The following is a 27,767-nucleotide window of genomic DNA, read 5'->3' as shown; positions in this document are numbered from 1 at the left end:
CATGGAAATTGATTTGAAAATACACAGTAATGAGGTTAAATTAATATTGCCTATGTAAGTACATCCTAAAACACTCAAGTAACTATAGAGCTCACTATCCTAGTGTCTATTTTTCAATAGGTATATTAAATTCAGAACAGAAAAATTAGAAAAATCAAGAATCAAGTCAATTTTTATAATCTTTATAAAATGATTAGCCATCTGTTAATTCTTTCCCCTTTCTTCCTTGCAGAAATGGACCTCCTCCCTCACAGAAGCACACAGTCTTAGCTATTCAGCTAAGGATTACAATTCCTTTGCAGCAGTGATGGGATCTGGACAACAACCGAGGGCAAATCGACATGAGCAACTCTCAGATCACACTTCTATCACAAAGCTCTTCTTTCCTTTCCCCCTTCTGCTGGCTGATGGAGAAATGCAACCCACACGCAGCGATGGATTCTGGGGTGATATTGAGGAGCAGGGCTGCCTACCTTCCTTCTCACCCTCCTGTCCTTGAACTGTTTACGCGAGAGATAACTTTCCGTTACATTTGAGAGACTTGGTCTCTGTCAGAGCATCATAGTCTATGCTCTAATACTGGCGTTGGTGCACAACCTTGGGATTTTTTGCTGGAACTTGTCAGCTATATCAACAAGCTCAGTGGGCGTGTATATTCTCTCAGCATGAATGATCCCTGAATTGGGGGCTGCTCCACTGGCTGGGGTTACAGTTGCTTTCCTTTGTATTAGGAGTCAGACAACATGGGATGCTCCCTCCGCTTCACTGTCAATCGCCACCACATCCTTTCCATCACTCTCCTCACAGTTCCAGGGATTCCACCTCTTAGCAGCCCAATCAGATTGTGCCATAGTCAAGGCCTTGTCATATGCAGTTGGACCTTAACCCTTGGCATAAGCAGCAGGCTAAGGTCACCCCCCAAATGATTATCCCGCTCTTGAGCCTTGTCTGCCAGCCAGGAAGCTTGCAGAGTGGCAGACACCCGCAAAGCCTCTTCACTCAACTTTCGACGTCAGGCGGGGCTGGTGGCCAGCGAAGTGCCCACAGGAGAGGCCAGCCCGCTGCGCCCCCTGCGCTTCCCCTCCCGGCACCAGCGCGCTCTGCGCACTTCCTCCAACCAGCGCCGCGCAGCCCGCGCCTTCGGGGCGCCCCAGCTCACGCGGGGCCCACAGGCGTCCGCGCTACAAGCCCTCCCTCCCCGCCCCGCGCATAGAGGCCTGACGGGCAACTTGGGGGTTCCCCTAAGATGCCTCCTGCCCTAGGCCCATTTGTTCCGTCTCCTGACTCAGCAACTGTTCCACCACCCGGTGAGTTCCAGGCGGAAGGTCGGAACCGCCCTGCCCGGAGGGCAAGGAGAGAAACAAGCGAGAGGCAGTCACGCCAGACTGGTAGGGTGGCAGGTCGAATAAGCAGGGGAACCTACCGAGGCTTGTCTGGGGCCGCCGCAAGGGGAGTGCGTTTCCATCCCTGCCTGCAAGACTGTTGAGTTTATACAGGGTCGCTCACGGGGTGCCAGTCACGTACACAGCGCGGACCATTTCCGTAGCGCTGGACTCTCTCAAGGTTGCGCCCTTGAAGTGGTTCCGGCTACAGAGATAGTGAGCGGAACACACGTTCGTTCCGAGGCCAGGAGAGGGAGGGAAAAGCCTCTCAATTGCCCCTTCCCCCCGGGGCCAGCTCGCAGGTCAACCAGAGGTCACGTTCCCCCGTTGACCTCTTCCAGCTACTAGACATTTGGTGCTGCCCTACCTGAAACTATGTGGCAATGTTGTTTTGATAAGATCAGAAAGATGGTGACTTCTGTCGTGCCGCAATAAAAATTTGGCAAAACCGTTACCCATGATTCTTGGGGGACAGACCCTTTCCACACTAAGACTATGGCTCTAGGAGACATGTTTGGAAAATGTCAGTGTTGGTGCGGTGCGCTGCGTATGCGGTGTAACAAGGGACTGAAAGGAGAGAATTCAAGCAAGAATTAACCGTGGTACGTTTCACAAGCAGAGAAGGAAAGAAAGTTCTGCTAAGGGGCACCTGGGTGGGTCAGTCAGTTAAGCTTCCAACTCTTGATTTCTGCTCAGGTCAATGTCTCAGGGTTGAGTTCCAAGTCCTAAGAAGGGCTCCATACTGCCAATGTAGAGCCTGCTTGGAATTCTCTCTCTCTCTCTCTCTCTTCCTCTCTCTCCTTGCCCCTTACACTCTCTCTCTCAAAATAAATATACAAGAAAAGAGAAAAGAAAAGAAAATTCTGCTAAAGGAAACTCTCAGCCCGTTTGCTGACAGTGCAGAATTTGGGGGTAGGACAGAATTGGAAAAACCAACTGCTCTATTCCCCAAACAAATAAGATGACTCTACACAGCCTTTCTCCAGAAGCTTGGTTTAGGTATTCTCAAATGTGACTCAGTCAGTGACAAAAGCAGATTAAGGATTGCCTTCTCACCAATGCCTATTGTTTCAAATGGCTTCAAGGTCACAAACAGTAAATTGAGGGGAACACGGATGGTCAAGAGCAGCAACCAACAAACAAATTAGAGTCTATACATCAACAAGACAGGAAGAGAGCTTTGAGCATGGTGGTTCTCAAATGAAACTTACTGGGAGCACTTAACTAAAAGTCTGCCTATAAGAGACAAGTTGGCATTACAAGTAAGCCTTCCTGGGGCGACAAAGCTTTCGCAGCTTGCTCTCTTAGAGATCCAGCTAGGAAACCTGGGGACTGTTTTATGGGTCAGTACGTTAACCCCTAAAGCCTTTGCCCCTTGTGGCATCTTTCTTTATCAATGCAATTCCCTTAAAATCTTAGTCAGAAATAAAAAGGCAAATATGGGAACCATAGAAACAATGAGCTACAGAATTTCACCATTGCTATGGATCAGTGATGTCTACGTTTTTCCCCATCTTCCATTTTCCGAACAGAAAAAATTGTATTAGGCTATTTTGATCCTACTCTACCATTCTTTATTGGGTGTGGCATAGGAAGTAGAAAAGTGATATTTTTCTAGGTCATAGGGGATCCAGGAGCCACTTCTAAGCCTGTCGGAACATCAACAGATCACTCAGAGATCCTGGACTTTGAGTTGGATGCAGTTTAGTGGATGAGACTCAGTCTTTGTTACTCGGGGCAAGATGATGTGGTCTCTGTGGGAAGAAGGGTGCACAAGGCAGATTGGGTGGTCATAGCAGTAGATTTGGGTAAGTACTATTCTCCTATTTCTTTTTAACAGTAGAAACTTCCCTTGTGTTTTAGCTAGGCATGGGGTTGCTTGGCTACAGACTATATTTTCCAGCTTAATTTACATCCATTTCCTTTATTCCTATAAATTTAAAGTTTATTTATTGCACTTAAATATACATTAAGATACCATTCTCAAAGGGCCATCAAAGTAGACTGATTAATATATGAGGCTGTCTATTAGGAATGGTGGAATGAAGAGTTTAAAAATTAGTTTAAAAATTAGTTCAGCCTGAAGAACTCAGGCTGAAATAGTGTCAACAGGCAAAAAAAGACCATTATTTATCTGAAAATATTCAACAAGTTCTTTAGATAAGCCTTCATTTAATTTCTCTGTGAAGCAGTCACTTTAGTAATAATTGCATTGGCCTTGATAAATGTAAGAACTGGTCTTTCTGTGTAAACAATAGTCACTTAGAGATCTAAAAATATGTGACTTTCTCAGCATATCTAAACTTTTATTAGACTTGGCTTACTGTGCATGTGTGCGTATATGTGTTTATTTATTTTAGGATTATATATGTGTATACACACACACACACACACACACACACATTAGGGTTGTAAATGTTTTTTTGAAAGGCAGCAAAATTTTAGCTTGAAAAGATAAGTTCATATATATAAAATAGTTGATACCTCAATTAAAATAAGCAGTTATTAGAAAAGAAGGAAAGGCTGTTTGAAACAGATTCATGAGAACTGGCCCAACAATTAATATCATATGCTTTGCTCATAATTTTCCTTTTTGGAAAACAATGAATAAACATAATGTGTCACAATTAAGTACAGAAAATCATGAAAGTAACATTTATTGTTGCCACTAAAACAACATTAAGTACTTTGGAGGAAGAACAAAGAAGCTGAGGAGATCCCGACTGCACAGTTCAGATGGTAGTATTGTTCAAAACATCTCCAGTACAAAGACTGGGTGGTCTGAGGCTCATGCCTCTGCAATGCTGAAAGAGCTAACCAGTGTTATGTATTCAGTATGAGAGGAGATAGACCGTTTACTTAAAAAAAAAAAAAAAAAAGAACTATATGGACTGTTTTAAAAATGTCTGACATAACAGTTAAGAATTTTAAAAATCATAAGGTTGCAGCTAAATAGAAAGAACAACACTTTTACAAAGACATAATTTTCACAAGGCAAATACATTTTTATCATCTTTTACGTATAATGTGTTCTAATGCTCCATAAATCCAGATGGAATATGGAAGTGTTTGGTGATTCTGATTTTACTAAAGCAATTGTTTCATGAACAAAGAAAATAACTCAGGATTACAAGGATGGTAAACTATTAAGGAGATCTGTGGTTGGAAAATCCATTTTATTAAATATCACATCAGATTTATTCCTTTACAGGACTTCTGGATAGAATATGAAGGACAGCATTTCTAAACTGATTGAGTATTAAATAATTCAAAACTCAAGAGTTGTGATCAAACAGATCTGTAGGCATATGTAAGTACCACTGAGGTGAAAGTGCCAACTACAGCAATTAGACTGAAAATTAATGTCTGGAGGTAATCAATGGAGGAACTGGCCACGGGTCTTCACATCTGCATCATCTTTGTTTATTGCCGTTGCTGGGTATCACAGAAAAACCAACTCATTTTTCAAAGGCAAAGAAGAGATGTTTCCCTCAATTTAGGCATTCCTAAATTAAATTGGAATCTATAGGAAGTGATTCTGTGCTCAGATCTTAGGCTGATTTTTATTAATGTTGCTGGCCAGTAATGAAGATAAATGGTAGGCATATTCCACTTAAGTCGGAAACTACAAATGCAAGGTTGGGACAGTTGGGAGTGATTAATTATATTCTCTCTGCAAGGGTTCATGGGGGACTGGGGTTACCTCTTCTTCTGATGGTGTCTCTTTCCCTGACACTAGCAGCACTGATATAGGAATTGGATATTTGACATTCTCTTCAGTATCCAAATGTGACTTAGAGGGATCATAATGAATGTTTCAAGGTGAGCCCATCTTGGACATGTTCCTTACAATCCTTACTGTGTATTATTCCCACTGGTAATTAAAATCCCAACAGTACCCATTTTGGCAGTCATTAGTAGGATACAAGAACCTTCATTAACTTCTCATAAAGATAATTTTTCTGGATAGCTGAGGGGTTAAATAGAAAAACCTGTTTTGTTTCAACCTAAGTGGCTAAAAAAAATCTTTGCAAAACGTATTAGTCTACTTTACAGCCTTGCTAAATAGGTATTGTAAAGATAATTTAATATTTCTTTTATGATTGATGACTTTACAGTGCCTTGGGGTCAGTATGAATTGTTGTTGAGGTAATAAGCTGTAGTATATTGAACTCTAAATCTGAACTGACCAGATATTGGTTTATTTCATTGTGCTTTGCTTCTTTCTTCCTTACACAGAGTACAGAAAAGAAATTCACCGGTGTTAGGATTCCAGTTAGAGCTTTTTATTATAAATGTGTGTCACATACTGTGTTTCTTAGGACAGGTGTGGCATGTAAAATATTGAAAGTTTTCAATGTTCCTGCCGTACATCCTGAAATGGATGCACCCACGAAGCTGTTACTGAATGTGGGACACTACTCCCTGCCCCACTCAGTTTATAGGTACCTCCGTGCTTTTGTATCCTCCCAAATTGCCATGATTCCAATCAGTGACGAAATAAGCACAATTGTAATTGAACTGTCAGTATTGCTAATGGTTCCATGGTCAAATTGGCAAGCATGACCGTTGTGCTCTGAATTCTGATCTTTTAATCTTTTAATAAGGAGATAATAATAATGATTTACTGTCAAATTATGCTATCAATATAAAATACCATCCTCTAGAACAGTGGTGTCCCAATCCAAATATGCATATCTATACAAGCTTTCTCACCTTCTTTGGGAAAGACTGTAGAAACATAGCACGTAAGACTGCTCCTAAAGCTTCTTCTTCAATGGTGTAGGAAGCAGCTGTTTCTGTTTTTGTTTTAGGATCTTTTCATTTTGTTCAGACAAAGGAACCACAACTCTAAAAAATTCTTGGGGAACAAATATAGAAACTACATAATGGAATAAGGACTCCTCAAGAATACTATTTATAAGTTTTAAAGGGTTAATTCTCTTTGCACCATTGAAAATCGAAGAATGGAAACACCCATGGGAAATAACAGAATGCTGCATGGTGATGAGAGATATGTGAAGGTTGTTCCAAATGCTTCCATAACTTTTCTAACCTCAAAACCCAAAGTCCTTAGGCTTTCATTTTTGCTAAAATTTCACAACAGCACAACACACTCAAGAGTTAGGGAACTTTTGAAAATACCTCTTTTGAAAGAACAAAGAGGGGTACCTAGGCGACTGACTCAGTGGATTAAGAGTCCAACTCTTGACCTTGGCTCAGGTCATGATCTCACAATTCATGATATCAAGCCCCACTTTGGGCTCTGCCCTAACATCACAGTGCCTGTTTGGGATTCTCTTTCTCTCCCTCTCCCTCTGCCCTTCCCCTGTGTATTCTCTCTCTCTCTCTCTCTCTCTCTCTAAATAAATAAATAAATAAATAACTTAAAAAAAAAGAACAAGGAAATTCCTCCTTTGTTATATCAAGGAATAAGATGTGGGAAAGGAAGTAAGGGAATAATGGATAAAAATCATTTGTGGAGCACCTACTCTGTGAAGGACATTTTGATATGAACTTCCTGTATGTAACTGAATCCTCTTTTTAATCATGTGAATAATGTAATGTTAGCCCCTTATATATGTAGAAATTTATATACAAAGAAATTGAGATTTAATGGTATTAAGTAATCTGTTCAAGGTAATAATTTTTTAAATAGAAACAATAATTATCAATAGTTACTATTTATGGAAAGCCTCCTATATGTCTTTGTGCTTTACATACATTATATAATTTCATTTCCACCAGAACCAAATGGGGTAAATATCCCTCACTTTTTACAGAAGCAGACTGAGGTTCAGAGAGTTCTAAGTAACTCCCAATATCAAAGTAAAAGACAACTGCAATTAAAATTCAGATTTGACTGAGCCTAAAGCCTTTTTCATTTCCACTATACCAAACTTAAGTGGGAGAGATCTACATACCCTGGTTCCTGTAAGTATTAAGTCTTACAGATCCAATTCAGGTTGGTGCTAAATGGGAAGTTTTGCCCATCAATAAAAAATGGGATTTTCAGAATATATAATGCACAACTTTAGGGCATTAAAAGGGATATCAAAGGGTGCCTGGGTGGCTCAGTCAGTTAAGCATCTGACTTCTGTTCAGGTCATGATCTCACCGTCCGTGAGTTCAAGCCCTGCATTGGACTCTGTGCTGACCCCTCAGAGCCTGGAGCCTGCTTTGGATTCTGTGTCTCCCTCGCTTTCTGCCCCTCCCCCTCTTGTGCTCTCACTCGCTCTCTCTCCCTCTCTCAAAAGAATAAACATTAAAAAAAGTCTAAAGAGGGATATCAAGATGCATACAGCACAGTCTTTGCCTTGTAAGAATTTATGATCTGTAAAATACCCAGAAAAAAGACTAGCCTAGCAGGTTTATGAACTATACCAAATGGCTTCTAACAATAGCAAACATTTATTGAACACTTATTTGGTGCCAGACATTTGTTCTTAGATTTACCTGTATTAGCTAATTTATTCTATAAGCAAGATAGGTAGGTTGTGTCATTATCCCACACCTCTCCTCCCCCATTTTAGATAAGAGAAAACTGAGACACTTCTCTAGCACTTAAGCTATGGAGATATTCTGAGGTTCAAATGGTCAATTTCCCTTAGGGGCATTAGTGAAAGATTTGGGGAAGTGGGAGAGGAGGTAGGCAGAGCTTTCCAGAGGCTTCAGAACAGATAAAAAACACAACAATAAAAATTCTATCAATTTCAATAGCTTTTTAAGCCCTTCAGTAATAGTGGGGATTTCCATAATGGAAAAATTCAGGTATCCTTATATACTAGTGGACAGTAACAAGAAAAAAAGAAGTTTAAATTTAAACTTCTAGTTTATCATTTAAAATCATTTAAAATCCTACATATCTATATGTAAAAAGCATAGGCCAAAAAATCAATTTTTTAAATATGAAATTTATTGTCAAATTAGTTTCTATACAACACTGAGTGCTCATCCCAACAGGTACCCTCCTCAATAGCCATCACGCACCCACCCTTCCCTCTCACCATCAGTTTGTACCCATCAACCCTCAGTTTGTTCTCAGTTTTTAAGAGTCTCTTATGTTTTGGCTCCCTCAAAAAATCCATTTTTATTTAAATTTTAAAGGAATTATGGAAAGAACCCTTAGTAAAAAGACTGAACTCTTGGTTAATAGGAGAAAAAAGAGATGGGAGGAAAAGAATATAGGTGACTTGAAATCATAATAAAATATCCAGGGGAAAATTTGGATAAGAAGCAGAAGTTTCATTGTTAGAACCTTCTTATTTTACTGAGGGTCTCTGGATAACAGAGACAATAATAGGTAAAACTCTTAAACTGACCCCAGCTCTAAGCAGAGTGTCTTTTTTTCCCAACCCTGTGCAGAAGATGGCATGGGGTGGAGCTGAGCATGAATCAGAATTACTCTGCTTTGCCTAATTTTACTGAGTTTAATTGGAGAGCTAAGTAGCACATATCATCTAATCTAAGAAACTGTCTATTGAATACATAACATTAGCCTAAATGCCACTAAGAAAGAAAAACTAAACTATCATAATCAAAGTATGCCAGATACTTCCTTATCATCAATTATAAGGCCATCCTGATTTCAAAAATGTTAGAATGTAAACAAATGAGCATATTCTAATCAATGAAATAGTATACAAGCCAATTTTCAACCAGATCTTAACCTCAGTCAGTCTGCAAATCTATTCTGGATTAATGAAAACCTCACTATACCTATGACCAGGCATAATTAAGGCTAGAAAAGTGTAATCAATAATCTACTTGAAAAGAATAATATAACTAGAAAGAAATAGCAAACGGTTGTAAAGAGCATGGATTTTGTAATTAAACATGTTTGGCTTTTAACTCTGGCCCCATGCTGTATATATAAGATGAAAAAAATAATCATTTAATCTTCAAATGTCTAATCTATAAGATGAGAGTAATAGTTGCTGGGTCATCAAGGTTCTTGTGAGGATTGAATAAATTCATTTACGTATAGTACTTACCACAATTTCTGGCACAGCGAATGATTCACTCAACAGACCCTCAGTAAAATAAGTGAGGATTTACAGGCTATTAAATCATGCCATCAGATGAGTTGTCAATGTTAATATTAAAGGCACAAGGTTCTCTCTAATCCTATGAGTAAATTCATCGTCCCTTCCTTCCTCACTGATATCACCATATATTTCTCTAGTGATTGTGTGCCAAGGTATGGCACCAATGTAAATAAACATTGAACAAAACAATGAGTAACTTCCAAGCTGACTAATTTCTAGATAAACTGGTGAAATAAAAAATGCATTGATTATATCACAAATGCAAAAGTGAAGTATAAAATATTACAATTGATTTAATGAGTCCAAGATTTATGGATAATATTTGGTGTCACTATTGGTGGCCACAAATTTTAGTATATTAGTTTTTCTGAAGAATAATCTGTTGTAAGATGGGTTTTGTTTGCTTGTTTTGATTTGTTCACGTCTCTTACAGTTATAATGATCTTTAGACTCAGATTTTGTTTCTCCCTAAGGGTATAACAGATTAAACTTTCTTATAATGTGGCTGATTACATTTCCCTACATTAAATTCATTCCAGTCTCTGTTGTACTGGACTGTAACTTAGAAATGCTCTAGTAGACTTGATTTTTTTTTTCCTTTTTTTATCAGTAATAGGTGCTGTCATAATGACTTGTAGCCAATATGAATAAGAAAAGTTTCGGAAAATCAGACCAACAAAATTCTGGGATGTCAAAAAACATTTAACAGGCAAATTTCCCTCTCAAAGAAAACGCTTTTATGAAAACAAGGAGGGTAATTTCTTGGAGAAACCAGCTTTGAAAAACAAGACACTTGAAATTTTTTAAAGTGTCTTATTTTCAATTATATCATTGAAGCAAGGTTCACTTATTATATTTCATATCATTAAAATGAGTAGCTACCTGGAAACTTCAATATATGTTTAAGTTTTTAGTACTCTTTGGATAAATTCACATTGCCATGGTTAGAAATCATAAAAGTAATTTTGTTTATAGCAAGCCAAGTCAATGCTAGACCTAATGGCTATTTCTGGTAGCTGTTTAAAATAGATAATTAATTAAAACCAACTTAATCCAAGCCAAATGAAGTAGATTATGTGTATTGATATGAAGTACAGTTAAGTAAATATTCCATGTAGCCACATCCACAGCCTTTGTAGGAAGTGTGGTGAATCAAAATTAAAGCAACTACCATCAGGGGCACCTGGGTGGCTCAGTAGGTTAAGAATCTGACTCTTGATTTCAGCTCAGGGGGTGATCTCATGGTTCCTGAGATGGAGCCCTGCATCAGGCTCTGCACTGACAGTGGGAACCTGCTGGGGATCCTCTCTCTCTCTCTCTCTCTCTCTCTCTCTTTCCCCCTCTGTCTGTATACCCCTGCCCCCACTTCAAAATAAATAAGTAAACATTTTAAAAAATTATAATAAAGAACTACCATCAGATAAAAATCACCTAATGCTCTATTGCTTAGAATTTTTGTCATAATTATTAAACATTCAACATATATAAATAAAACTGGTATAAAATATAGATTAAACTCTGATTCTTGGATCCAATATGACATGTCGATGAAATTGGTGCTTTTGAAAGGATCAAAGAAACAATATAAAACCACAGAGAAATTATTTCAGTTCAAGCCTTGCTGGGCCAAACTAGAGTGTTTATGAGCCCCATGCCCCCAGGTACATAAAGAAATGAAGATCAACTATCAGGACCTCTTATTTATTTTTTTAGTGCATTTTTTTTTTTAATTTGAGAGAAAGAGTGAGAGAGAAATCTTAAACAGACTCCACACTCAGTGCAGAGCCCAACATGGGGCTTCATCCCATGATCAAGAGTCAGATGCTCAACTGACTGAGCCACCCAAGCATCCCAACTATCAGGACCTCTTAATCAGGAGATAACCTAAAAATAAATAAATAAATAAATAAATAAATAAATAAATAAATAAAGGTAACCTGAGTTTCTGAAAGATGATTCTCCAGGACTTTGCAGAAATCTAGGGTAAAGTTCTGTACTTTATGTTTTTTATTTTTATTTTTTGAGGTTTTATTTATTTTTGAGAGACTAAGTGTGAATGGGGGAGGGGCAGAAAGACAGGGAGACAGAATCCAAAGCAGGCTCCAGGCTCTGAGCTGTCAGTACAAAGCCCGACATGGGGCTCAAACTCAAGAGCTGTGAGATCATGATCTGAGCCAAACTCGGCTGCTCAACCAACTGAGCCACCGAGGCACTCCGTTCTTTACTTTATTTTTTAAAAATGTCCCTATGATTGGGAATTATCCAGCAATGCGATTGCTTCTCTCCTCCCCCAGTTAGTAGCTATGACTGGGAGTACTGCTTAGAATGGCCCTCAAACTAGTCTTCCAACAGACTAGTTTAAATTATTCCAATAGAAAAATGCATATCTTATGCAACCATCATAGTCTCAAAGGATGGCAGACATGTGGTCTAAGATTATCCAATTGGGTATTTTCTTTGGTGGACATGAATGAGGAAACATGTAGCCCTAAATTGGTGCTAAGTAGCCTTTTCATTCATGCCAGTTCATTGCAGAGGGCAGATCCAAAGTGTTAGAGAGATGCAAGACCTTTTCTAAATTCTCCTCTATCTTTGAACATTTTAGTCGCATGGTACAATAAAGCCCATTTAGTATTTAAGCCAATTTGTTATAACGTAAAGCATCCTAACTGAAGCAGAGGGATGGGCTTTTCTGTTCATCCAGTACCTGGCTAAAGTCAGTAAGCATGCTTTCTATTTTCCAAGATCAAAGGTAAGAATTACAGACCCAGAACATGCTGTACCCTGAGAGCAGGACACCCTCTGATTTATCATCCCACTGAAAATTTGGACATATTGAGCTACCAATTTGTGTCCTTCCAGCTTCTGCTGCCTAAGCAATCTGCTTTAAGTTATCACATGAAGTTGTTACAATGAAGGAAATTTCCTTCCTATCCAAGCAGATCTCAATATATTCTCTTAAAACAGCCAGAATGTCGATTTGAAAGTCAGGTTCCCCACCACCTTCTCACACTGCTCTCCCGCACCAATGAAAACCTTTGTGCCAAAATGTGAGCATTCCAGAAAATAACTGAGAATGGATAGGTTAATTCTTTTGCAGCCAAACTCCTGAGAATAAATAGAACACCTGAGACTTGTACTTTCAGTTACTCTCTGCATTTTAAGGGGATCTAAGCTTAATCGTTTTCCAAGTAAGAAAGAATGTAGCCAGGGGCACCTGGATGGCTCAGTCGGTTAAGTGTCTTGACTTCGGCTCAGGTTATGATCTCATGGTTTGGGTTCCAGCCCTGCATCCAGCTCTGTGCTGACAGCTCGGAGCCTGGGGCCTACTTCAGATTCTGTGTCTCCCTCTCTGTCCCTCCCTGGTTCATGCTCTGTCTGTCTGTCTGTCTCTAAAATAAATAAATATTTAAAAATTTTTTTAAAAAGTAGCCAGGAAGAGAAAAGAGAAGAAGCACATAGACGTCTCCCTCCCTTTGGCATCACCAAGATGGCTGATGCAGTCACCAACATTGGAATTCCAAACCAGTGAACATGAGCTTCCTTCTATCCCTCCAACCACAGTCTCCAGGACAGACTGGGAAACTGTAAGAATCTTCTAATAGTCCCCAATAGAGCCACTGATCCCATAAACACAGCCAACAAGGAGAAGTGTGTGCCTTTATTTTCTTGAACAAAGTATACATGGATACATAAACAGCCTCTCCATCCCTTAGTTCTCCATGTATTTGAAAACCATCAAGAGAAAGGTACCCCTCTGTGCTAGTGCACAGAAATAGAATATTAAATTGAAATTTTCCTGTGGTGCCAGAATTAGCAAATATGAAAATCTCAATTGAGGTGTCAGATGAAGATACACATTTCCAGTAAACATTTAAATAAATATTTAAAACTTTTAATATAAATCAAACTCAATCACAGAAAGGGCATAAAAGGAGAGAGTTGTTCAGGTGCCCTGAGTACCATTTCTCCCCAGAAAGAGGTTGAGGGAGCATCAGCTATTCATCGGCTGTTATTAAAAGAGGCTTCAAAAAGATTACTGGTAAGAAAAAAAACCAAAATACAAATTAAAAACAAAATCACTGGGAAATCTTGGTATATGTTCACTTTCATTGAGAGACACCATTGCCCCCCTGACTTTTGACTTCACACAAAAGCTTCTTTCACAATGTTAAAGGACAGTTTGCTGCTGCATTGAGCAAAGGGTACATATTTGCCTTGAGCAAAAAGTAGTTCATATGCACAGATGAGAGCTGAGGGTAGCTTATACTCAGTCCATCTAAGAGATGAGCAGTCCTTGACAGAGAGGAGCTGAACCAGATCCCTACCAACAGCACAAAGGGAAGTGGTGAGCCAGAGGAGGGAGGATTGTGTGTGAATTTCCAGCAACCCCTTGATCAAAACCCAGACCGATCAGAAATCAAAGTTAACACTCTAGAAGAGGAGGATCTTGGAAAGAAAGAAAATCCTGGCCGCGTCCTCCTCCACCAATAGCTTTCCAGTTGTAACAGGGCCTAGCTGAGGGAAGGGGGAAATTTTGAGTTTGGGAGTTTTGAATTTTATGTGAGATATGACTTTCTAATTTCAGACTTTAGTAATTAAGAAGGACTCTTGGGTATTTTATAGTTCATAAGAAAAATTTTGCAGAATTCTCTACTGGTCTTAATCTTCCACCAGAAGTTCTATAAATAGTATGAATCTTGCTTACCTCCCCAAACATGTTGAGGCTGGAGCAGCAGAAGTAGAACTAATGTTTCTGGTACACGTATTGTGTCCTGCGTGCTCTGATAGATGCCCCTGCTTATGTTACCCTGTGCCGTTCTTGGGGCATCCCTAGACAGGGTAGACCTCTGGACTTTTTTTTTCTTTTTCCTAAGAGTGATTACAAAATTTATAGAAATAACCAAGTTTTCATTTGGAGGACTAGGGGCTTAAAAACTTTTCTCATTGAACATAGTTGAAAGGGAAGATGGACGTCCAGTATAAAGGTGTTTAATAATTTTTAAACATTATTGAAGATTTTAAAATATATTCATATAAGATCCTTGAGAAGGAGGAAAAGCTTTCTGATAAGAACATCTCAGCACTACCAAGAGATCAAGAAATAATGGAAGGAAAGCCCCTTGGGAGCAAAAGGTTGTCCTTTATCTGATGGGGTAAAAGCTGCCTATTTTGGAGCAGCGGCAATATTCTAATAGCTGGCGGTAGAATTCAGGTTTGGGCAAGACACGAAAGACAGTGGGACTTTAAACAGACCTTGTGGAAAGAGAAGATTTGTTGAATACATGAACAATATCCCATATATAATAACTAAGCTTTTGAAATTTGTTGTAATCAAACTGTTTCCTCATATTCATATAATTGGATTTAGATAACAATGAAACCTCACAAATATATAAAGTAGCACATGCTTGTTTACTACTATAAAAGTCTGGTATTGTTATCAATACACATTGTAAGACTATAGTCTTGTTACTTCCAAAGGGCTCAAAGAAAAGTAATTATTTCAACGTATTTCTGTGAAGTAGGTAAGAGAGCTCATTATTATGAAAATAAATAAGGATTTCAACAGATTTGAAATGATTTTCCCAACTTCACACAATGAATTGACTCATGGCAGCTAAAATTAACTGCCTCTTTCTTGATTTCTAGCTCAGTGCTTAAGAACATTAGTAAGCCTGTTTACCATTTTTTGGTACAATCTTTAAAATGTACAGTCTGTATTCATTTTCAGTAATTCAACAAGTATTTATTTGGTACTTATTCTATCCAAGCGCTGTTTTAGAAGATGTCATGGAGATTTAAAGGTTATCAACTATCAAACACCTATAAATATTAAGGATGCTGGTAATTGTGAGAAATCTCATTAAGTGATTTAATTTTTTACTAGTACATTATTTCAATATTATGTTTTCTAAGGATGGAAGAAGGGAATATGGACCTATAAAAGATTTTGTTGATTCACTTTCAGGTTCTACTCAGCCAACATACACTCTATCTCAGTGATTATGAACAACAAAAATGTTTTATTTTGGATGCTAAACGTTTATTCTGCTTTCATCCAAATATTTAATTCTTTATTTATTTGACTATATTTTTTTAAGATAGAACTGAACTTTGCAAAAATTTTAGTTGCTTTGCATTGCTCTTGCTTTTTGTTATTTTTTATACATTAATTTATTTTTATGTCACTACAATTGACCAAGAAGTGGTTCTTTCTGTGTTTTCTTTTCTAATCACAAAATAGCATTACCAGAAATCAACCTAGAATGGATTCATGTAGTCACTGATGCCTCTTTCTCTGTGTTAGTTGAACCATGAACTTTTTTTTTAATTTTTTTATTTATTTTTGAGACAGAGAGAGACAGAGCATGAACAGAGGAGGGTCAGAGAGAGAGGGAGACACAGAATCGGAAGCAGGCTCCAGGCTCCGAGCCATCAGCCCAGAGCCCGACGCGGGGCTCGAACCCACGGACCGCACCGACTGAGCCACCCAGGCGCCCCTGAACCACGAACTTTTTAATCAACATCCACTGTGTAGCATATGGGTAAAGATGTAAAGATACCTTTAGTTGTCCCTTTTTTACAAAGTCATTAAAAAACCAAACTCATAGACTATGTCAGAAAGGCTTATTATGCTGTCTGTGCTGTTTGTACAAACCAACATGGTTTCTCCACACTTAACCTCCCCTATTTTCAGTGGCTGAAAGCCTGACCATTGCTTTTCTCTGAATCCCTTGGATTCCAGATTATATTTTGCCAATGAGAGGCATTCATGCAGGATTTGAAAGGTCCAAGAGAGAAAGCACAATTCACATAATTGTTCCTACATCAAGATGGGTAGAAACATGGTCTTCAGCAGATTTGAGCTTCTGCAGTGACCTCCAGGTGTTTCCTAGTGAATCAGCTACTTTAGTATTACATTTGTATAATTACTAGTAATTTTTTGTCTCTTGAAACTCCCTGCCACTCTGTAAGGTAGTGGTGAATCTCAGAGTTAACAGAGCTCTCCCATGACCTTTGCTTTTCCAGGCATTCTAGCAATTAGGAAAGCTTCTAATGCCCTCTACTAAATCCTCTCCTGTCTGAAATATTTCAAGTAGCTGCTCTTGTCCAGTAGGAGTCTCTGAGAAAATATTTGGTACTGAAGTGGTCCTAAAAAATAGACTTTGAAAATGAGAAGGATCTGGGATAGTTTGTGCCTAATTAAATTTGAACTTAACGTAACCTCAATGTCATGGTCCATGGCATTCAAAGACTTTTAAATAATCATTAACTTATCACTATTGTTGTCTGAAATGAAGTGGCTATTAAAGGCAAGGATTTGGGATACAAAGAGGCTGTATAATAAAACAATGGGTTGTAAGTGATGACTATAGGGCCTATAGGGTAGCCTATCTGCTTCTGATGTATCACTTCTTTCTACAAAAAGAAATTGAAAAGCTCAGGATTTTCCTTTTTTATTTTTTTTATTTTTTTTTAATTTTTTTTTATATAGAGAGAACGTGAGCAGGGGAGAAGGGCAGGGGGAAAGAGAGAGAAAATCTTAAGCAGGCTCCACACTCAGCGTGGAGCCCAACACAGGGCTTGATCCCACAACCCTGGGATCATGACTGAGTCAAAATCAAGAGTCAGATGGTCAACCACCTGAGCCTCCCAGGTGCCTCAAAAAGCTCGGGATTTTTAATTTTCAGTTCATAGCATAATCAGAAAACAAAAGAGGTTCCTAAAATTTCTCCTATTCTTATAGCCAAATATATGGCTGATATATTTGAAAACTGAACTCAAAGTCTGATGATGCATATTTCAGAATTATAAAGCACATTGAATTCACAGCTTTGCTTGGTATCTTATATGAAAGTTAGGGTACTTATTGAAAAAAAGCGGGGATTTGAGGTAGATTCTGACAGATTTGAGACTTCACATTCTACTGTGCCTTCTTAAAAGTGGAAGAAACCCTTTCTCCCCTGTCTGAAGAAAGCGTGAGGACTATACTTGAGAAAAATGACCTTGCTTGGGATTGCTGACTCTGCACAAGATATGTCTCATCAACTTGCACTGCTTCCAGACTCATAACTACACTCAGATCACAGAAGAATGGGTATGAAGTCTTACTTCAGAGAAGATAGCTTACCCATCAAAAACATTGGAAGATGTTGCTAATTTATATTGATGAAAACCTGGGGCGAAATGGTATGAATGGATCCTGAGGGTCCTAGAACAGGGAGACAGAAACAAATTGTTGGAATAAGTCATATTTATCACCATGATTGCACTTTCCTGGAATTTGTGGATTAAATATGTTTGCTGTTTGAGTATGCAATTGTGGCTCACCAGATTACTTGGTCAATAGACTAAAATTTGAACTCCATAGTGGTCGAAGCTAGATAAGATTCAAATGCAAGAATTTCTAGGATATAATGTAGATGAAGGTATACAAAGAAAGACAGAATGCTAGTACTGATTTATCAAGTGTGACCTGCCATTCATCTCCTCATTGTGTTACCTGGATGGGCTCCAAGGACATTCCTTTATCAAAGCACTAAGAAACACCCCATAATGCCACGCATGATTATAACAAGTAACTTAATTGAAACAGGCTTCCTAAGTTCAGTGGGGGATAATGAGATAACTGTCTCCTTACAGAGGCCAAGTGGCTGTTCTTAAGCTTGAAGACCAGAGACAAGTGGACATGATTCCCCAAATGGGCAGCAGGTTAAAATCAGAATGAGTTCAGCCACAAGAAACATTGGTGGAGGTGAGTAGACCATAATGTCCACTGGACTGAAACAGAACTGCTTCTTACTACTTACTTGATTTTTATAATTTAAACATTTTAGGTATCATTTTCAGATTTGGGGAGCAATAGAGCTATGGCCTCTCACCCAGTTTTCATACTCAGAGGCCTTGGGATGAAGAGTATACCAGGTTCTTTTGAAGAAGTACCCTGTGTATGTATAAAATAATAAACTTGAGCCTTCCTGGAGATTCCTCAAAGGGACCTATAGTTACCAACCAGAGTGATTTTACATTATATAAAATGAGGTAATAGCCTCACTTTTTTTTAATGTTTATTTTTGTGACAGAGAGAGAGAAAGAAAAAGAGCACGAGTGCGGGAAGGGCAGGAAGCAAGGGGGAGACACAAAATCTGAAGCAAGCTCCAGGCTACAAGCTGTCAGCAAAGAGCCCGATAAGGGGCTCAAACCCATGAACTGTGAGATCATGACCTGAGCAGAGGTCAGATGCTTAACCAACTGAGCCACCCAGGTGTACCTCCTTACTTTTTGAATGCATAGTAGGCAAAAATAAAGTCTGCCAATGCCAGAATACCCACATTGGTTCTTTGACTTGTGGGATATTGGGAAGGGATGATTATTAGTCCCTGACACTATCTTCTGTCTTCCAAATTGTAAAGTAAATTGAAGGAGGGCACAGACTCATGCCACCAAAACAGTACCAGAGTTAGGCAGACATAGGATTCCTATCATATCTACATTTAACTGAATTGATGGCCACAGAGAAGGACAGTAGATTATTATAAACATATTCAGGAAGTTACTCCAATTGCAGCTGTTTCTCCAAACGTGATCTCTTTTTTGGCATAAATGAACACCTCCTGAGATCTGCTGTTTAGCTATTGATCAGGCAAATGCTTTTTCAATATGTTATTAAAGAAAAAAACACAGCAAAGAGATTTGGTTTCTCTTAGTAGGGCAGCAGTATATACTGTCTGCCTTTCTGTCATAATCAAATCCCCAGGACCTGATCATTTACCTATCACATAGGGTGTTTTGTTGATCCACTACATCGATAGTGGTGGCTTGCATTGTCCATGATGGAAAAATGGTCTGTGTAAACTTCTCTTAACTTGTCATGAATCCTGTCCAAAAGACTTGTCTCTTGTGTTTGAGCAAACAGTGTCCTGGGACTTTTGGTTATGAAAAGGCACTAAAATAAGAGAAAGTAAGCTACATGATTTGTTGTAACTTTTAAAAAATCAATTTTTCTTTTCTTCTTTTGGTATCTCCAGAGAGAAGAGTTTTAGAAAAGTTCTGGGACTTGAGGAAAAGAGATGACAGAGAAAGACCTCCATAGAGAATGAGAGCATCAGTCAACCACAAAGCACAAGGCACAGAGGCTGTCCTCAAAAGAACGATGGAGTCCATGAAGGGAATCCCTGTGGCTTCGAAAGGGTGATATCTGACACTTGTATGCAAGAGTTAGGTGTTACCGCTCCCTGCTAGCACCGTCATCCATTAACTTCCTACATTTGAGAAAATCTCCATACTTTGTAAAAATGTACAACAGTACACCAAAATATGGGTATTTTTAGTGCTGCACCCATCACCTGGCACGTAGTAGTTAAGAAAAAAGAAAAGGGATAAATGACTGGATTAGTGGAGCTTTGGGGAATGTCTACATGACATTTGGACTGTGCCTTGGATAAAGTATGAGGAGGGAAGGCTGTTAGATATGTAGATAAAACAACTATAGATTAAAAAAAACAGAGAGCAAAAAAGATTCAGAGTTCAGAGTAGGCAGTGTATCCAGCACCATGTATTTAGGCATACGTACCCTGTGCCATTTGAGGAATCCTTAGAAATACTGGGGAAGGAACGACACTGAATTTCCATTGGTGGGTTGGGATGGAAGCTTGTGTAACTGTATGCGAGTATCAAAGGAAAGGTTGGCTTCCAGAGGCTGAAAGACTTGGGGATGTTAGGCAACATGTAATAGATTCATTTCAGCTAAGTCTCATAAATGTGCACTCAGTTTCACAAGAGTTATAAATTACTGACCTAGCTCTTGTCTGCAAAGGGAAAATGCAAAACGGAAGGTGCACAGTCCGATTTGAGGTCAAACCAGTGTGCAACTGAACAGAGAAGCCCTACCAGCTGCCTATGTATAAATGCCATCTGACAGGCTTTTACATTTTATGTTGGACCCTTGAAAGAAGAGGATCCCACTCCACTGGAGACTGAACATTGTTATTTGCCATGGGTGCACAAGGACCCGGAGCAAGTCATGAATGGGGCACTAAGTCTGTTCGTGCAGGGGCCCAGATGGAGAACTATGTCTGTGGGAGCAGTGTTCCCAGGCACACAGATGTTCTGCCTTCTCGTAGCTCTCAGAAGGGCTGTCCACTCAGACATAGCCCCTATTTTCTCTGTTCTCCGAGGAGGCCCAGGGGATGAGTAGCAGAATGGTGGTACCAGGGCTATGGAAACATCCTACTCCCATGTCAGTTAAAAAGCAAAATGTTGTATGACAAAGCTTCACTGTAACAAAGGACCAAAACATCTTTTCTGGATGTTTCCTCTCCAAGAGTTCTAAGTTTGTTTTTATATCTCGGTACACAGTTTGTGCTAAGCACTAGCAGACTGGGCTCAAATTTTCACGGTAACAAAACTGAGGTGTACAAATAGTAAATTACTTTATTTCTCCATAACTGAACTGAATTTGGCCCCCGAGCCAAATTTCTGCTGATAGTGGTGAATTTTATGTGGAAATCGAGGCTCACTCTCTCAAATCGGTGATTACTTAGTACTTTCAGTTATAAATTCATGCTCTTTTTGGTAACTTCTCAGACTATCTCAATGTGTCCCCTTGTCTTTCACATCTCTCTCCAAGGGCCATCTATATTCTGAGTGTGTGTGTGGCGGGGGAGGAGGGTATACCATCTTAAGTTTGGAAGAAAGACATTTAATCTAGAATAGTTCTTTTCAAAGTGAGGTCCTCAACCCACAATATCTGTGCCACCCAGGAACTTGTTAGAAATGTCAATACTTGGACCCCATTCCACATAGACCTACTGAATCAGAAACTCTGGATGAGCAGTCCAGGAATCTGGGTTCCAACAGGGAGTCCAGCTGCTTCCGATGTTCCCTCACCATTGAAAGCTTTGGTCCATAGTGATCAGCATCCACCCACCTTGATTTCTGATGTGAGGTATGATCATGGCTGGCCTTTGGTTTTGTGGCACCCCGCTCATTGCATGCATGACTGAAAATGCCCTTCTCTGCTCATGGGCCAAATATGTGCTCACTCTGCTTCCTCCTTAGCTTGACCGGGTGCCAGACTTGCCCGTCTCAGAGCTTGCAACACTCTTACATGCTGTTCTGTAGCCATTTCTACTTTCCAACTTGTGTTCCATGCTCCATATAGAGTTTATCTCAAGAGTTGAGGTCTCCCTACTGTATCTGGAATCTGTGAGATGCATCTCTTTCCTGGATTCCCCCAAACATCAGTGGAGTTTTGATCATCTGTACTCATCAAGGATTGACCTGAGGAGAGGGCAGGATGGAAGCCCTGATTCTCAACCTCCTGAGCCTTAATTTATTCTGCTATTCGTTTCTTTACCTTTCCTCTCCTCCTCCAAGGTCAGGAAGTTGTCTTTTAGTTTGTTTTGTTTTTTTGCGTGTGCTTCCGGTGGAAAGGAAAAAAAAAATCCTGGCTAGACACATAGACTTCTAAACCTACCCTTTTTGATAAGACCCATGCTGTTTATACAAATCTCTTTTTTCTCTCTCTAATAATGTCCACTTTTATTATTGAAAAACTTAACCTGCAATTCTACTGGCCCATAAAAAGTTTCAAAACCTTAGCATTGACTGGTTTTTTGCATCTTTGTTGCAATAATCCTCACTTTCTTTTAGACAATGATACCCCTAACTGAATAGAGGGAGATGAAGTATAAGGATGTGTAGAAAAGCAAACCCATTAATTAAAATTTTAAGATATTATCATACCACACCTGAATTAGAAACACTGAAAGTTTCGTAAGTATACTACCTGATTCTAGTCACTTCACACTGAAATCCTTCTATTAACTAATTCTCCTAAAACACTCCTTTTAACATATCGTTTTCCTCCTTGGGTTCTTTCAATAGGTACCTTTTAGCAGAAGTTATAGACAAATATTGATGCTAGAATTCATTTTCCATGCACATGTACAATATTTGAAAATGAATGAATGAATTCCAAACCATGACTGACCTGGTCTTTACTCTTGTACTAAACAGTATTTCTAACATATCACTTACTCCCACAATACTAAGCCTAATTTACATCATGAAGAGATTTCATATGAAAAATGTAGTCCCCCTTGGTGGGCTCAGCCTAACTCCTGACTCCAGGACCTAGCATCAATCTTCAACTTTGGTAAGGAAAATTTAAGCAACGTCAGACCAAAACTCCAGACTCAGAATCAAGTCACTCCAATGGCCCATCAGGCCCTGTTACAATAAGGTTTCTGCTTTATTCTCAAGAATCAGTCTTTATCATAATTCCCAGTCATTATATGTTTGGCTTTCTTTCTATTGAAATTCAGCAATGGCAGTAACATTAAGTATTCAATGATACTGTTATAATTCATTGGGGTTTTTCCTTTTTTTTAAATGTTTATTCATTTTTGAGAGACAGAGCGTAAGCAAGGGATGGGCAGAGAGAGAGGGGGACAGAGGATGTGAAACAGGCTCTGCCCTGACAGCAGCGAGCCCCAATGCGGGGCTCGAACTCATGAACCAAACCGCAAGATCATCACCCAAGCTGAAGTCAGACATTCAACCGACTGAACCACACAGGTGCCCCTGGGATTGTTCATTTTATTGGTGCTATTAAAGTATTTCCAATGACATTTGCAAAATCAGGTTTTCCTCCCTTCACTATAGCACTGGTGCTCTGATGTGACCCAAAATGTATTTCATTTGCTAGGATTTCACAGGGCTAGAAGACTGAGCCCTCTTTAGTAATTTATTCCAACACTATGGATTCAATAAAATGGTTGTATCTAAATTTAGAATAATCATAATTTATATACTTGTATAGTGTAATATTTGGCTTAAAGGTTTTTTTTTTCATTAAATGTAATACATAAAGGTTACAATGCAGTTTCTACATTACATTTCTAGTCTTCTGTATTTCATGTTTCGCTGCTATATGAGATTCAAGGGGAGCTATCATAGCTCTTTAAAAATTCCTCATAACAGACAGAGTCAAACTTTCTACAATTCCAGCTGTTCTGTTTGATGACAAAATCATTCCCAACTGTTGTCCCAAGTATTATAGAGTGTTTCATTGTAATGATGTGTCCTCTTCTGTTCTATATCACCACTTCTCAATGCACTTCTGTAGGGGGATTGTGGCAATACAGTAGTGCTTCGTGATTACTTTGTGGTTCTCTGTGACTCCTTTGAAACCCTCTTTTTCTCACTCACTCTCTCTCCTGGCAGCCTTTCAGGTTGGAGAAAGATCCACTTGTTCAAAATTACCCATATAGCCATGCGTTGAATTAGTTATAGAGAAAGGATCTCTGTTAAAATCGAATGACTCCATGATAGCCACATTCTGGTCTCCCGGAGAGCTGCATGAAAAACTAAAGACATAGATTAGCTAACATTCTCTTATAAATATAACGTATGAAATGCACATTCAAATGTGTGTACCTAATATACTTCTACTATGATCGTGCTAATTCTTACAAAGTTGTTTTAAAAATCTGAAATATATTATGGTATCTAAAATAATTATAAATAACTCAGATTTTATGTCACAGAGTACCATTTTGAAAATACATATATTTTAGAATATTTGTATTCAGCGCATTTTGAAAAGAATCAAGGCCATTTTTTAAAAGTATGTAAAATAGTATACCTATAGAGAAGCTAAAGTGAGTCCATTTTTAACCTACAATGATTTTTACAGCCAAATAATAGGGCTTTGAATAAAAGAACTACTATAATTAACTCGGTTGTCAATGAAAGCAATTTTTCCAGGGCATGTATTCGTACTTTGAAATATTTATAAATACTCTAGACTTTTGTCATTACTATGGCTCTTTAGAAAATAATACCTATTTGCACCTGAATCTTTCTTTAATCCTTCATTAAGGAAACTATTAAAATTATTTATCAGATGTATTATAAGAAAATAGCATCATGTAACTAATATTGTGACAAGAACTTTTGGAGACGTTGGTGCTTTTTATTTGCAAAATCAAAACCACAGTTACAACTGTTCTTATGTCAACAAAATCTATTTCATTGTCTGTCTTAAACTGTTATCTGAACTGAGAGCAGCCTTCTGACCAAAAAAGTCTTTACGTTAATTTAGTATTTTGGCTCTGACAAAAATTTACTAAAGCTAAAGAATTTACTTAAATTTAAAAGTCGCCATCAACACATTCAGTAGATTCACCAGGTATAGGAAAAAAATTTTAATGATGAAAATTATAAATTACACTCTTACACACAGGTCTATTTACCAAATCATAGATTAAGAAGTTGAGGGGCACCTGGGTGGCGCAGTCGGTTAAGCGTCCGACTTCAGCCAGGTCACGATCTCGCGGTCCGTGAGTTCGAGCCCCGCGTCAGGCTCTGGGCGGATGGCTCAGAGTCTGGAGCCTGTTTCCGATTCTGTGTCTCCCTCTCTCTCTGCCCCTCCCTCGTTCATGCTCTGTCTCTCTCTGTCCCAAAAATAAATAAACGTTGAAAAAAAAAATTAAAAAAAAAAAGTTGATTTTTTAAAGCTTCTCTATAACGTAGACAAATATGTCTTCCCTTACTTATTTTTTTACGTAATTAGCTTTAAAAAGAAGTCAAGATGAAATATTCATAGCAGTAAAACTGAAATATGAAAGCACTAGAGTATACTTTAAAGAGATTATGGTATTTTGTATTAAAATGTTTCTAGTCTTTAAGTCTTCAATGAAACGGAAAAGACACTAAGCCTTGCTGAGATAAAGTCTTCTTCATACCCTGCTGTTGAGAAAGAGCTCCACTTTTCTTCACCCCATGCTGCTTGGGATGTAATTGCTTGGGAAGGAGAGACTAAAGAGGGAGAGTGTGCAGAGGGGATAGTAAGGGTTCATGCTCCTGGTGCTTGCACTTTCTGAAATACCAACAACACCGGCCCGGCCATACCGCACATACCTGGTGAAGGTGGCCTGGGTCGCACCCAAGAGCAGCTGAAGCCAGGTTATAGGAGAGCATCCAAAGAGGGAATAGAAGAGGATGCTAATGTGGCAATTACATGAGCTTCTAACTGGGAAATTAGCAAGCAATTCAGTCTTCAAAAATAAATCTATGTGAACCAACTAAAAGAGCAGTTTTGTTAAGTGAATGTAAGAACATTTCCTTTCGCTCCAAATGTTTGGCATCATGTGAAAAAAGCTGTTGATCAAAGGTCTAGTTTTATTTTTAGAACAGAAAAGAGAATCTAGTTTGGGTACAGTGTGTCTGAAAGAGAGAAAAGAGCCTGGCTAAAAGATTTGACCCCAAACTTTTTCCTTTCTTATAATGCGTATGTACAGCATGCGAAACAATGGTGGAAATAATTAAGCTGGTGATGATTTTTCCATCTTTATACTCTTAAAAGGCACATCAAAATTTTTGATCATGCTGGAGTTAAAAAAATTATTATTTTCTAGCTAAATTTAAGGGTCATCAATCCCCATTTAATCTATAAAGGACACTCTTATTATCACGAGGCCTTCTTTACTGCAAAGAGATGTTATGAAAAAAGACTGCATGGGGAGATGAATTTTATTCCCTATAGACCCCTAACAGTTTTGCTATACTGATTTCTACCACTTTATGAAGTGTATGTCCTCCGGGCAACTTAGCTATGCAGCTGAATTTCCCAGATGCCAGACTACAGGCTAGCACCCTTTGCAGCAAATTTTTACTAATTCACAGAATGTTTATTTCTGGGAAGGGATTCAATTTTCATCACCTGATGCAAACTTGTGCCTCTCTGCTCGTGGCCCGAGAAATCCTGGTGGTCAAGCAATAAGATCCAGAGTTCAGCCACTCAGGCTCAGGTCCCTGCTCCTACTGGGTACCACTCCCTCCTTACCTCCTCCACCTCCTCCTCCTACTCCTGTCTCTCCTAGGATTTTCAGGTGCCTCATTGAACATGAGTGGTGTAGTATCTGTGCTTTAAGTTTATCCAACCTTGATTACAGGCTTATTCTGAACTAGACACTGCCCAAGACAGGAAAGTCTCAAGGTAAATAAGAAAGTAGCCCTTGCCCTGAAGAGTTTATGGTAAACTGGAGCTCATCCAACACTAACAGACAAGGGAGAACTATCCACAGGGAAGGACCGCATAGCACTAGCCACCAAGGTTTCAATCATAAATTCCTGGAGGGGGTGTCCTTGAGCTAGTCTTGAAAGATGAGGACAAATTGGTCCCTTGATGAAAAGTGGAAAGGGCTTTCAGGCCCAGATTATAGTATAAATGAAGATCTCAAAGGTTACAGTACTGTTATGTGTCCCCCCAAATTCATATGTTGAATCATTAATTCTCAACATGACCGTATTTGGACATAAGACTTACAGAAATAATTAAGGTTAAATGAAGTTATAAGGGTAGGGTCCTAATCCAACAGGATTGTTGGCCTTATAAAATGAAGATTGACCTCTCTCTCTCTCTCTCTCTCTTTCTCTCTCTCTCTCCTCTGTCTTTCTCTCCCGAAGCACACACACTGAGGAAAGGACATGTGAGCACACAGCAAGAAGACCATTTGCAAGCCAGGAAGAGGGTTCTCACAAGATCCCAATCATGCTGGAGCTCTGATCTCTTCCAACCTCTCGAACTGTGAGAAAATAAATCTCTATTGTATCGCCACCCAGTCTATGGTGTTATGGTAGTGAAAACAGATGAAGACAGGTGCTCCCATGCATTTGGGCTACTTTAAAAAGGAAATTTATTAGACTGTGAAGCTTGAGGCCAGTAATGGGTGAGATGATACTGGAGATGTAAGGACATTAGAAAGAGGAGAAAAGAAGGGGAGAGGAAATAGAAACAGACATCACTCCCCATAGAATCTTTGGATCAGGAGGAAAGGGATCATTTCTAGGGCTCCTGGCAGCACATTATGAATTTTGGCATCCATAGAAGGGAACCCTTAGCATCCCCCACTTCCTTATCATTCTGCATGGTGCATGCAGAAGGGTCAACTTCATTCCATTGAGCTGGTTTCCCAGACCCACTGGAATCCTGATTCACTTCCACCTTGGCTCCATAACACAAAGAAACTGGAGAATTTAGGAATACTTCTCTTGGCCTTCAACCCGTGACCATAGTGTTCCAACAGCTGTTGCAAAATGTGATGGCAGAGAATGAAGCTAATACTGAAAACTCAAAATAATTGGCATTATTAGGATAATAAAAATGCAGCAGCTTAAAAACTCTAATCTCCTGGTAAGAGAACTATGTATAAATATAACACTGGCAAAGTTTACATAGTGATATGAATTATGGGATGGAGAAAGAAATAGATAAAAGAAGCCCAATTAATAAACAAGGTCCTCTGTGTTACTATTTTGATTAATG

General features: G+C 38.9%; 1 long non-coding RNA gene across 1 annotated transcript; it reads left to right on the top strand.

Annotated features, from left to right (window-relative positions):
* Nucleotides 1-1,139: 1,139 nt before the first annotated feature.
* LOC147575563 (uncharacterized) lies at nucleotides 1,140-27,502 on the top strand. The gene is made up of 4 exons (XR_015242514.1): nucleotides 1,140-1,307; nucleotides 18,077-18,188; nucleotides 19,462-19,640; nucleotides 26,909-27,502. It is a non-coding gene; the product is annotated as an uncharacterized LOC147575563 (long non-coding RNA).
* Nucleotides 27,503-27,767: the final 265 nt, after the last annotated feature.

Source organism: Puma concolor, chromosome D3 (assembly GCF_028749965.1).
Source record: "Puma concolor isolate L17-30 chromosome D3, mPumCon1.1.hap2, whole genome shotgun sequence".
Taxonomy (NCBI): Eukaryota; Metazoa; Chordata; class Mammalia; order Carnivora; family Felidae; genus Puma; species Puma concolor.
Note: the sequence above shows the minus strand (reverse complement) of the source record. Positions and strands in the feature narration are given on the sequence as shown.